Source organism: Humulus lupulus, chromosome 7 (assembly GCF_963169125.1).
Source record: "Humulus lupulus chromosome 7, drHumLupu1.1, whole genome shotgun sequence".
In the NCBI taxonomy this organism is placed as follows: Eukaryota; Viridiplantae; Streptophyta; class Magnoliopsida; order Rosales; family Cannabaceae; genus Humulus; species Humulus lupulus.
The window spans coordinates 92,016,772-92,029,904 of NC_084799.1; the positions used below are offsets into that span (position 1 = coordinate 92,016,772).

General features: G+C 35.1%; 1 long non-coding RNA gene across 1 annotated transcript; it reads right to left on the reverse strand.

Moving 5' to 3' along the window:
- Window positions 1-9,269: 9,269 nt before the first annotated feature.
- LOC133789781 (uncharacterized) lies at window positions 9,270-10,625 on the reverse strand. Its single transcript, XR_009873702.1, has 3 exons — window positions 9,852-10,625; window positions 9,630-9,767; window positions 9,270-9,499 (listed from the first exon to the last, which is right to left on the reverse strand). It is a non-coding gene; the product is annotated as an uncharacterized LOC133789781 (long non-coding RNA).
- Window positions 10,626-13,133: the final 2,508 nt, after the last annotated feature.

Here is a 13,133-nt window from a genome sequence, read left to right on the forward strand (position 1 = left end):
CAAAATAGGGTTTAACCCTAGTTCCTCTTTCAACCCTCGGCCGTGGCAGTCGAGCAGCCACATATGTACACGTTGTCACCTAAGCTCTCCAACTCAAGGATGGTCGAGCTTTCTTTTGCCTTTACCTGCACCACATAGCACCCGTGAGCCGAAGCCCAGCAAGAAAACTCAACATGCTCATGAACAGTAATAACATGTCATCGAATCATAATCTGCATGCCTAGCAATAATAGCTTCCATCATGCATGCAAATAAGTTCAAATAAATGATTATGGGGTCCTGCATCTGAATAGAAGACTAATGAGTCATTCTCTGAGGACCTGCTTCTTGAATAGATGACTAATAAGTCGATCTCAGAGTGGGTGACTAATGAGTCACACCCTGTATAGGTGACTAATTAGTCACACTTTGTGTAGATGACTAATGAGTCATACCCTGTGCAGATGACTAATAAGTCCATCTCTGTCTAGGTGACTAATGAGTCACACTCTGTATTAGTGACTAATGAGTCACACTCGGTATAGATGACTAATAAGTCAATCTCGGTGTGGATGACTAATAAGTCAATCTCGGTGTGGATGACTAATAAGTCATACCCTGTTTAGGTGACTAATGAGCCACGCTCTGGAGGTCCCATACCCTCCTAGCCATGTGACATGTAGGTCATCTTAGCCATTCTGGCTCTGGCTATAATTAACTAGCCCATAGACTAGACAAGTGCTTATAAGTTTCATCGACCTTAGGGTCGGTCCGGAATTAATGCTCATTTGAGTCATTCAATGCAGATGTCGATTAGATCTAAACTTTTATCGGCTTGCGTTAAACACACTAAGGCTGTACTTGACTTATAAGTCAATCCCATGTGACCAGTGCTCAATACCACTGTCGAACTTGACTAATGAGTCACAGCTTCACAGTTGATAATGACACCATTGCCAATCCCTGACTAATAAGGCAGTGCTTCCTCATTTAGGTAATACAAACAGACAAATATCATATGTCAAATATTCAAATATAAGGCATTTGGCATGCTCACTCAGTAATCAAAAGCATAATTATAATCATGCACAATTACAGAGACTTAAGCTTTGATCAATCTCATAATCAATATTCATAGCATGCCCTAATCACATGTTTCTCGTGCATCACATGCATCACATTTAATCACTTGACATGCCTAAAAAATAACCATGCATATCACATTTAACCATCCAACATGCATCAAGAATAACCATGCATGTCATATATACACAGGGTGTAGTTTTCTTACCTCTGATTCGAGCGAGAATTAATATAAGAACGACCCTTGAGAACGATCAACCTTTAAGCCTTTAGCGGTCACCTAGTCATAACCAAATATGGGATACCATCAATAAAATGAACATCAAAGGTTCTCAAACCAATATCTAGCCTCCGGGACATCAATCCCCACTAACCCGGGTAGTAGGAACAATCCCGAGGCCTAAAACCAAGTTCCCGGGGCCAAAACACTCAAACGGGCTCAAACCTGTCCAAGGGCTGCGACCCTAATACCTTGGGCCGCGACCCTAATACCTTGGGTCGCGGCCCCCAACCACTCCAGGAGCAAGGTCCGCGGCGCCCTACACTCAAGGCCGCGGCGCCCAACAAGGCCAAAACTTCCCCAGATGCTTCTTCGAGCTAAGGCCGCGGCACCCAAGAACAGGGTCGCGGCCCCCAACCTAGAACCAGCCCCAAACTCGTTTTCCTTCATTCCAAACCCTCCAAAAACATACCTAAATGCTTCCAAGGCATCAAATCAAAGTTCCCAAGCTTCCCAATGATCCAAAACCATCAAATCCCAAGGCTCAAACGAACCAAAAACTCAACGATTCACAAAAGCCAATTCGAAGCTTAGAAACACTAAAAACTCAAAACTTAAAACTTAGATTACCTTTGATTGGGGTTGTTTCTTGTCAAATCCTTCGACTAATAAGCTTCTAATCTTCCCTAGGATTGCTATGCCTCAATCCTCGCTTGAATCTGACTCCTAGAACTCGAGATGTCTTCGAAAATGCTTCAAACGGTAAAATGAACTATCAGGAAGAGAAAGAGAGGTTTTCTAACGTACAGTTCTATCTAACAAGCTACTTCAAGCTTAAGTAACCTCAAATAAAATCTAATGCTCGGGGTCCCAAAAACACCCCCAGGGACATTATAGTCAAAACTCCCAGAATTTCCTCCTGATCTCAATAACTCCCAATTTATCATCAAATAACATCCTTATAACTCAATATCCCAATAAAAGACCCCCGTTATGACAAAACCGCCAATTTATAATATAAGACCGTCTCATGTCGAATAGCTCGAATATATCTCCATAATAATGGGATCTCATTCACAAATCACAATATGCACCCAAATATAAAAACATGCCCTCAACGGGCCAAATTACCAAAACACCCTAATAATCAAATGTGGACCCACATGCATGCATATAACATCATATTGTAATTTAATTCACATAAACATGCATATTATCAGTTAATGGCATAATTAAAAAATTATGGCCCTCCAAGCCTACTAATCCAGCCATTAAACCGCATTAGGGATTTCGGGGCATTACAGTAGTCCTGAAACTTTTCCCGTAAAGCATAGTCTCTGACCGTCAAGAGTCTCGAACATCACTTTCTTGCGTTTGCAATCGATGGTTGCACCATGCCTTACTAGCCAATCCACGCCCAGTATCACATCGAAGTATTTGATCTCTAGCTCTATCATGTCTCCTTCTAGTTCCACGTCCTCAATTTTGATCAGTACGCCTCGTACTATCTGTGATGATAGGACTATTTCACTCGAAGGAAATTCTGTTACAAACCTAGTTCTAAATCTTTCACAAGGTTTGTCTAATTTCTCTATCATTCCTAACGAGATATATGAGTGAGTGGCTCCCGAATCAAATAATACTGAATATATATTATTGAGGATAGGAATCTGACCTGTGACCACTTTATTACTAGCTTTTGCTTCTCCTTGGGTCAAGGCAAAGACTGTTGGGGTTTTATGCCATAATTAAAACCCAAATTCTTTGTAATCTCATTTTATTATCAATAAAAGAATAGAAATCATTTTTTGACTTGGTCAATCACTTTGCTCACATGTTTTATTTTCATGATTATTTGTTTAATATAAACTTCTATTAAATCCCGAGCATATAGCTAATCTTATTTATAGTGACGTAATCACAGTGGAATATAAATATGATTATATGTTCAAAATAAGTAGTCCTAAGATTAGTCAGTGCACCGGATTTACACTGACTTGCCAATCTACGATATGATCTACTTACACATTACAGTGTTATATTCTTTCTAGAACATTAGCAAAGTAGATAAGATCGGATGTATATGTTACATCGGACAGGACCGATATTGACAGTTGATAAGATAAGTAAACATGCCGTTATTATCTATTCTAGTCATATCATATAGTTGACCATAGGTCAATTCAATCTCAATTCTGAGTGGTTAGTATTCTAACTGATTGTATTATTTGAGTTCTTTGACCTGTTCGTTACCAGCTTACCCTACGGACCAGCCCATACTTACATCTTGGGAACTCGGTAGTATAATTGAGTGGGAGTGTTAATCATAGATATGAACATCTATAGCTTCTGATGAAGAAGTGAAATGATGGTTTCCTTTTAGTTTGGTTCAAGGTGTTAAATGATAGAGATCTCATTTCAGTAATTAAATTAGTTTACTGAAATATCATTTACAAGGAACTAAGTGTTTTAAGGATAAAATACAATGAGGGGTAAAACGGTATTTTAGTCCTATCTCATTGTAGACCGTCTATAGAGGATTGAGTGACAATTATGGTTGTAACAATGGATAATTAATAGCGTATCTATATTTGTTATAGAGCGTTCTATGAATTCAAGAGTGCAATTCCAAGTCTATAGTGGAGTCAGGAGGAATTAATAAGTTAGTAAATTTATTTATTAGATTTATGATAACTTATTGGAGCTTGATTTCATAGGCCCATGGTCCCCATTGTACCTTGGATAAAATCATATAGATAGTCTCAATTAATTGATTTAATTATCAATTAGAATTATCAAAGTTGACCAGGTCAATTTTGGATAGTTTCACGGAGTTGTGTAATTTTGAGAAGAAAAGAGAAATTATGGCAGATTTATTAATTAAGATAAATTGGTATCTAAATTAATAAATAAATTTAAATTAAGGTTCAAATTATAAATAATTAATTTGATAAAGGATTTAAATAATTATTTAATTAATTAAATCAATAGAAAATAATACAGGCCTTGATTTTAAGTCCAATGGGCTTATAATCAAATGGGAAATTTCACGGGCTATAGCCCATGATAATTTCGACCTAGGGCTTCAAAATGGCTGTTATTTTATTGATTTTTTAATTAAATTAAATGGCATAATTGAGTCTATAAAAGGAGTGCTTAGAGAGAAGATTTATGAGAAGACAGATAAGTCACAAGTCAGTTTTTCTGATAGTTTTATATTCTCTCTAAACACAAGTCATTTTCTAAGCCTTTTTGTTATTTTCTCTTCTTCTCTCTATATCTATCTCATGTGTTGAGAATCGCCCACACTAGTCTAGGTGGTTCTAAGGATACATTGGAAGATCGTGAAGAAAATAGAAGATCGGTTCAGTTTCTTGATAATACTCTGCGACAGAAAGGATACAAGAGTTAGAGAAACTGAAGGAAGGACTCTTAATTCCGCTGCGTATACTGTAAGTATTATATTATTTGTTTCTCTTTGAATTCAATTTTAGAAACATGTTTTAGGCTATCTCGTATTAATTTGTTTAATATTAGATATACATGAAAATAAATAAAGATCTTGTATAAGCTTTTTCCAACAAAGACTCTGGCAGGAACCATCTTGTTGTCCCTTTTCTCCTCTTGCTTGAGTTGTGGACAATCTTTCTTCTGGTGACCTTCCTGACCACAATTGTAACATCCCTTAGTGTTTGCACGACACTCGCCAGGATGTTTCTTTTGGCACTTAGAGCACTGCGGGTATTCTACATAAACCGACCTACTACCTCCATTGTTTGTCCGTGCTCTTTTATCGTTATCAAACTACTTATTGTCAGGATGCCTTCTCTTCTGACCATTATTGTTGCTATGCTAATGGTTGTTGTGGTGGTTATTCTGACCATTCTAAGGTTGACTCGGCTGTTTAGACTCAGGCTTACTAGCTTCCTCCTTACTAACATTCGTCTGAAGTCTTTCTACTTCTATCGTCGTTTCTAGAACATTGGCATAAGTAGTAGTTCCAGGGTTTGCTAGCTTAACCCCTAACTCAATCGTTGGTCTAAGTCCTCTAACGAACATGGAAACCCTCAGAAAGTCAGTTGGAACCAACTCTGGTGTAAACTTGGCTAGTCGGTCGAATTTCCAAGCATACTCTACTACTGTCAAGTTACCCTGTTTCAGACTGGTGAAATCTTCTACCCTTGTAGCGATGACTGCCGAGTTGTAGTACTTCTTGTGGAACAGCTCCACAAATCTCGTCCAAGTCATGGTGGCGATATCATGAATCTGCTGAACTAGGTCCCACCATATTCTAGCATCCTGATTTAGCAGAGACAAAACGCAGGATATGCGGTCTGCGTTGCCGAGATTCATGTGTGCTAGGATCGACTCTACATTTTTTAGCCATTCTTTTGCCTCGAAGGGATCGGTTGTCCCTTCAATGTTTGGAGCGTGTTGCTTACGAAACCGCTCGTAGATTGGCTCCATGTACTAAGCTGGGTAGAGCACATAGTTTGCCATTGGCCATCCCCCATAAGGACCTACTTGTTGAGGCACCATTTGCTAAGGCTGCGGTTGCGGCTGAGTCTGAGTCTGTGGTTGCGGCTGAGTCTGAGTCTGTGGTTGCAGCTGAGCCTGTTGTTGTTGTTGCTGCAGCAGCCCTTCCACTTGTTTTCGTAGCCTGACAATTTCTGCGGTGTTGTCAACCGGCGAAGACAACGCACTTTGGTTAGTAGTAGCAGTGGTAGCACGCGCTCCCCTTCTGCGAACTGGAAAGGCTTCATTATTTTCAGGAGTGACGCTGGAGGCATTGGCATTGGTGTGTGTAGACCTTCTGAGCGACATCTTCAGCAGAGTTCTAACAATAGAGAAAAACATGTTAGAACTTACCCTAATAGGCTCTAAGGAAAAAACTTAGACTAAGCAAACATAACTCAGACCTATTAATTATGACTTCTTATGAAAAGAATTATATAAGTCTTCTTTATAATTAGGGTGTGTTTCTATACTTAGAAAAATAAGCCATCTTTATTATTTTCTAATCATCCTATATGACTTTATTCTCAGGCTCGAAACTCATTGTTGTTCCAAAGTTAATCATATTGAGGGAGGGCCGAGATCAGTAAAATCGTTCCCACTACTATGGCCCCCTAACTCTCAATATATAACTTGGTCCATTGATTTGTATCCACCCTCACCGAACTTGGTCATTATTTATTATGATTGTAAAAGAAAATCAAACTCATACATGTTATCAAAAATAACAATTATATTCATTTGGTAAAAGATTTTCACTAAGTACAATCATAATGCAAAGATCAATAAATAAAGAAATAAACTAATCTAAAAATCATGACCTTCTACATCTGACCATTCACCTAACATATCATCATCTATCTCCTCATAATCATCATTATCTTGAGCCTCAAAATATTCTCGAGGAAGATTCGTAAAGATTCTATGTTTTTGCTCATTAGTGAATTGAAATTCCATCTTAGAGGTAAATCTAAGTATGAGAAAATAATATCTCATAGATACCGGTAATTCATCTTCATCATATATAGTCTCCCATATTTCTTCTAAAGTTGCAATTACAGAAGGATAATCTTTAAACAGCCTAATCACTAAAACATATTGCTCCATAGCTCTCATCATGATTTGCTTAGTGGTTTGGAGGTGAACTATCTCCCTGTGGAATAAGAGTAATCTCCGAGTGATTCTTTCTAACACTCCTACTGTATTCCTTGGTTCTCTAATTCTTTTCAAGGCCTTAATGGCTCGGATATCCTCATAGGTCAAGGCTCCATCCATTCTTAACTGAAAACATAAGGGCTAAAATGTTAGCTAATAACATAAACATAATAACTATAACATAAACACTTACATTGGCGGTTAGATTCAGAGCTTAAGTGTGTGTATCAAGGAGAACTTCATGCAAATGAACCTGTCTTTGATACCAACTATAATGACCCAACTATTTCTAAGACCTTGGACCATTAAAACTATTAGACATAACTACTATTTTGGGAAAACATACATAAGAAATAACATAACTTTATTGAAACCCCAAAATATCGTATCAAATACAAGATGAAATAAAATGTGATATGGTATGGGTACCCATTGTTTAATAAAACATGAAACATAAACATTAATTCAATTGTTTAAAAACTAAATGCAGAATTACAAAAGAAACATAATTCAAAAAGACTAAATAACGTCATCCTCGATCGACACGCAGTCCATTCATTCCATTCATCCTCAACACACAGGTCAAGCTGCCAAGAATCCTTCCGCCTTCCATGATCATTTTCCTGCATCACACTAAAAATAAAGGAGTGAGCCTAATGCCCATCAAGGAAAATCTACTAAAAACATACGTCATAATTCATAAGCATAAGGCTATATCATAAAACATATGACTATAAAAACATATATCATATAGGACTACAATATTAATGGCCATTAACTCATTAACATGGCATGTGATAAACCATCTAGGTCCTCTATCTCCTAATCGAGGTAGGTAGATCACACGGTAGTATATGATAACCCATCTAGGTCCTCTACTGGTCGAGGTAGGGTAGATCATAACTCTAACCCATGAAAATGATAAAAAATCTTGGGGCTTGCTATCTAAGCAAGTCATATGCCCAAACGACTAAAAACATAATTTTGGGGCTTGTTATCTAAACAAGTCATATGCCCAAGGACTACAAAACATATCATACATATACATATCATATCATAAACATATCATAACATAAATATAGGATAACATATAAGCACATAAAATCTATCATATTTTCCTTTCCAAAAGTCGAGATATTTGGGAACAAGAACGGGATTAGAACACTCCTATAAACCAACAGTAAAAAAAATGGTGAGAATCTCTAAAGAATAATGATTAAATGAGAACTAAACCATCAAGAAGAAGCTTACCAAGAAGGACCTTAAGTTTCAAGAACTTAAATACCTAATCAAGAATCATAAACAAGAATTAGAATCTGAATAAAAGAAAACTAAATAAAACTATAGAATCATAAAGAACTGAACTTAAGGAATAAGAATACCTTGAATGATCTTATGGATTGATCTAAACCTCAATACTGAAATCACACTATATCTCACTTCCCAAGTGTTTAGAAAAGCTTAAAATGATAAAGCTTTTATCCCAAAACCCAAGTGTATCTCTCTATAGTAACACTAGCACCTTGGAGGCTCTTATCAAATGCTTGAAGAATGAAGAAAATGGCTGAGCACTAAGTCCTATTTATAGAGTTCAAGGAGTGAAACTAACCCCTAATAAATAAATTATTATAAAATGAAAAGGATTTGAATTTTCGTTCAACTGACGCCCAGAACTCGGTCAAAATCGTTCAAAGGCAGGTCTAAGTGGTTAAGGCTATTTTTTAAAATGAAAAACCAAACTTTAAAAAAAAACCATCTTGGAGCCGATATATCGCCTCCCCTTGTATTCCTGAGCCTCGTTCGATCGTTCGTGCAAAGTCGACGTGTTTTCCGTATCTTCTGTAAGCGATATATCGACCCCTATGCTGCGATATATCAGCATACGTTGATATATCAAACACGTATTTGCACTCTTTTAGCATAATTTGAATTGGATAAACAGCTTTGACTGAGTCATAATATGATCCTATCAGCTGCTGGAATGTTCTAGAGCTTCTAGATCTTTCTTTTATTAAAATTATTCATCAAAATACTTAATCTCCTTAATAATCAGGATTATGATAAGTGTCATGCTCTTATTAGTTATATCTAAACCTGAGGTTATAATAAATAATATATCTAGGACCAACAATATTAATCAAACCTTATGTTGTAATTAATATTCTTAAACTATAGGTTAAACTTATAAAATTCATAAACGTTGCTATGAGTTTCCAACTAAGTCCCGACTTGAACCAAAATCCACAGTAACTAACATACTACTAACTACTACTAATATCTAGCTACCTAAGTAAATATTCTGGGACTCTACATAATAATTAAAAAAAAAACCTCAGAATCATTAAAATACTATCTCTGGCGCTCCTCCAACCAGTTAATAACAAATATTCCACAGTCATAAGAATTAGATTGTTGAGGTGCGCTGGTAATTGTCGCGACATGAAATTTGGCAAATGAAAAATCAGCCCACTTCCATCTTATAATCTCTTCACACGAGTATTTCAAACATGCAATGTCAGTTGCCAATAATGAGTCCAACTTCACTAACTACAAAGATAATAAAACAATATTAAACAAATATCAATTTATAACTTGACCATAAAAAACCAAAAAGAAAACAAAACTTCATCATATCATAACACAAACATGATAGAAATATACAAAATTAAGAACTAACCATTGGTTTTACAAGGTCCTCCCCACTGGATTGACCCTTATGAAGAAGAGAATCCCAAATTTCAACCTCTCATTTCTCCACACATACCACAAAAAGGAGAAAATGCATAATACTTACCTTGTGAATTGGTATAAATATCTGTAACATGGCAGCAGAATGAATCTCATAAATGTATATCTTCAAACTAATAAAATGAATCTACTACAAGTACAACTATCTCACCTTCTTACAATTACGAAGATCCCCAATGTAGAATTGTCTAGTAGACTCTTTTTCTCCATCATGATTTCCTCTAATAGTACTTGGAAATAATTTTTCAGCAGTTATGGAAGACTATAAATAAAATACATCAAAATATTAACTTCATTAACAAGCTTGATTTTTTTAATTACAAAACAAAAATAAAATAAAAGCTCACACTCATCCATGTGTTTAAATACCACATCTTTCGCTCTCCTTTTGATACCAATCTTTCAGTCTGTGTTAGCATATCACAAACGACATTAATAACCTACAAATTATAATAATTTAAAAATTAGTGAACGTTCTAAATATTAACACCCACATCATTTAATATACAAAAGTCACCTTGCCAGATAGCATAACTGCAGGAGACAAAGTTGAAAATAGTTGTCGGTCAAGATAATGGAAGTAGGTGTCAACAATATGCTAACTATAAAACCAAAATCTGAGTCAACATAAAGTCAATAAAAAATAAGTTCCACCATGCAAAATTATACATCAATGACAACCTCCAAAAATACCATTTACAAAACATACAAGAAATTAAAAATAAATATAACTTAAACATACTCTGCATCCAAGTCTTCATGAAATATGTACTCTAGTAGTGGTCCATAACTAGAATCTTGAAGTGGGATAGAAATTGTAAAAGGACCTAACTTTTGCACCCCACATGCAACCCTTTTGGCACCCACTCCCAAATCGTACTTTGATTGGAATTTTCTCTTACCCTATTATACATAAATACTATAAGAATTTATAATAGGTAATTCAATGTAAAATAATAAATATCTACCATATCTCCTCCAGCAATCTTAGTACGACCGACTTCGACTGAAGCACCAGCTGACTTCTTTTCACATGCTGATTTCACTGAACATTTAATCATGCATCCTTGCGACTACTGCATAAAGATTTTTCAAAAAATTCATAACGAATTATAATAGAAATTCAACTTAAACGTTAAGTTAACCAGAAAAATAACATTAATCATTAAATCATTGACTTATTCACATACCACCATTGTCATCGCACATTCTAGAAAAGTTTGACCAAATTGTGTGGTCTTTTGGAACACCGTATCATCAAAGCTCAATCGTTTCCCACAAATAGAACCGCCCTTCACCATACTACCACCTACAGCAGTAGAAGTATGACCATTTATACTTTTACAACCTCCACTGTTGGGTGAAGGTGTCGGTAAATTTGAGTCAGCATCTCCTAATTTACCCTTCTCACATTCACCTTTGTGTAATCTTCCTTTCTCATTAGGGTCTACACAAGAATCTTCTTTCAATCCAAATTTTGTACACTCATTGAAACTCCTAACATAAAATTTAAGAATTTTGGCCCGAAAAATTCTCTGGTCCTCGTCTCGCCTACCATCCTTAGCTAAAGAACGCATGTCAGACCGTATTTTACGAACATCCTCCTTCAACTCAAAACAATACAACTGCATACTCTGTAAATCTTCTAATATGTGTTTCAAAGCTAGAGCTTCCATAATGAAACACAATCCTCCTACTGTGGTAGAAAATATTAAATTAATATTCAGAAGAATATATAAAATATAAAATAAGTGAAACTCAACATAAAATATTCATAAACGCACATTATTAGTTCTTTTTTTTAAAAGCACAATATTAGTACATCTAAAAGTCATACCGAATCAAAGTGTCCTTCGATACACATATCTTCCTGTGTTTTAATTAATTGTATTATCCATTCAAACTGAAATGATATAGTCTTGCATTACTGCAAAAAAATAATTTATATAAAAAATTGACAGCCAACCCATACATATAGTCAAGCAACATAAAAGAAATAAACTTTAGTAAAAACACAAATCAAACAAATACAAACAATAAAATGAGTTTTAATTGGATATTAACTCAAAAAACATTCTAATATTGTGAAGTAGAGTAGTTATAATAGAATTATGAAGACCAAATCTTCGTCATCTCTATACAATGCACAATTCAAAAAAAACTTTGATAAGGGTCCAAACCACAAAACAAGACATAAAATATTAAGATAATCTTCCCAAAAAATTATTAACAAAACAAAATTGATGTTGTGATATTTAGAATCAAGATAGCCCAAAAATGATACCTTTGATCTATCTTAATATCAAAAGTCAAAGGATCAATTGTTTACAAAAGAGTTAGTCTTGCCTCATTATGTGGTTAATTTCTTGATAACTAGATAGCCTCACTATGTATAAAAACAAAATATTTCGAGCCTTAAGAAACATCAGCAAGAAACATAATGTTATACGGATATTGACAACATTAAAGAAATTAAGATATGATTTATACCTTCTACAATGCTCTTACATTATATAAAGGTCCTGTGGTGAAGATCGTGGTACTTATAAGTGCCACTTTTGATATTACTTTGTAGCTTGAATGTTTAGTAAAGGCAAAAATCCAATGGTGACATTTTCTTTCGATCTTTTTCTTTTGTATTTCCTTTTCTTGTCTAACTTCTCTATTAGTTTTAAAACTTTATTAATTTTATATAAACTATCGATGTAATCTCTAACATCCTTATTTCCCTTATTTATATAGATCACATATTTAATTTGTTTACCATCGGTCATAAAACATACGAATGCTATATATGAAAAAATACGAATGCTAATACAACACTCTTTAGTCTTTAATGAATTTTCCTTTATGCTTTTCTTTCTACACGGACATTTTTCAATTATTTAATATGTTAAAAATATCATAAAACATCAATAAAATAGAGATATCATGAATTGAATTAAAGAAGTGTAGAAGAAAGTTATCTGAAGACCATGGACGGTGGACCCTTCAAAAGTATAAAAGATAATCATGCTTATAACTAAACATTACTCTGACATTGAAGTCAACCTAACTCCATTATCACAAAGAATTGAAAGGGTTCCTAAAACTTCTAGTGATAATTGTTCAAACAAGCACTTCATCAAACATTTTATAGGCATCATTCTTAAACAGAAATATAACAAAAATAAGTCAGAGAATACAATGGGGAATACCGAAATAAATATATTTAGAAACCCATAAAATATATTACCGAAATAAATCAAGTACTTGAGAGAAAATGGCAAAAGAAAACATGGGTTTTTACCTCGAGAGATCGTAACCTGCAGAGAGAGGAGAGCCTCTTGAATCTTGATGGAGTAACAACGTTTTCAGAGAGCTTTTTCACTCTGAAAAATGACGTGCTGCTCTGAGAAAGTTGATGGGCGCCATTTTCATCAAGCTTGGAAGC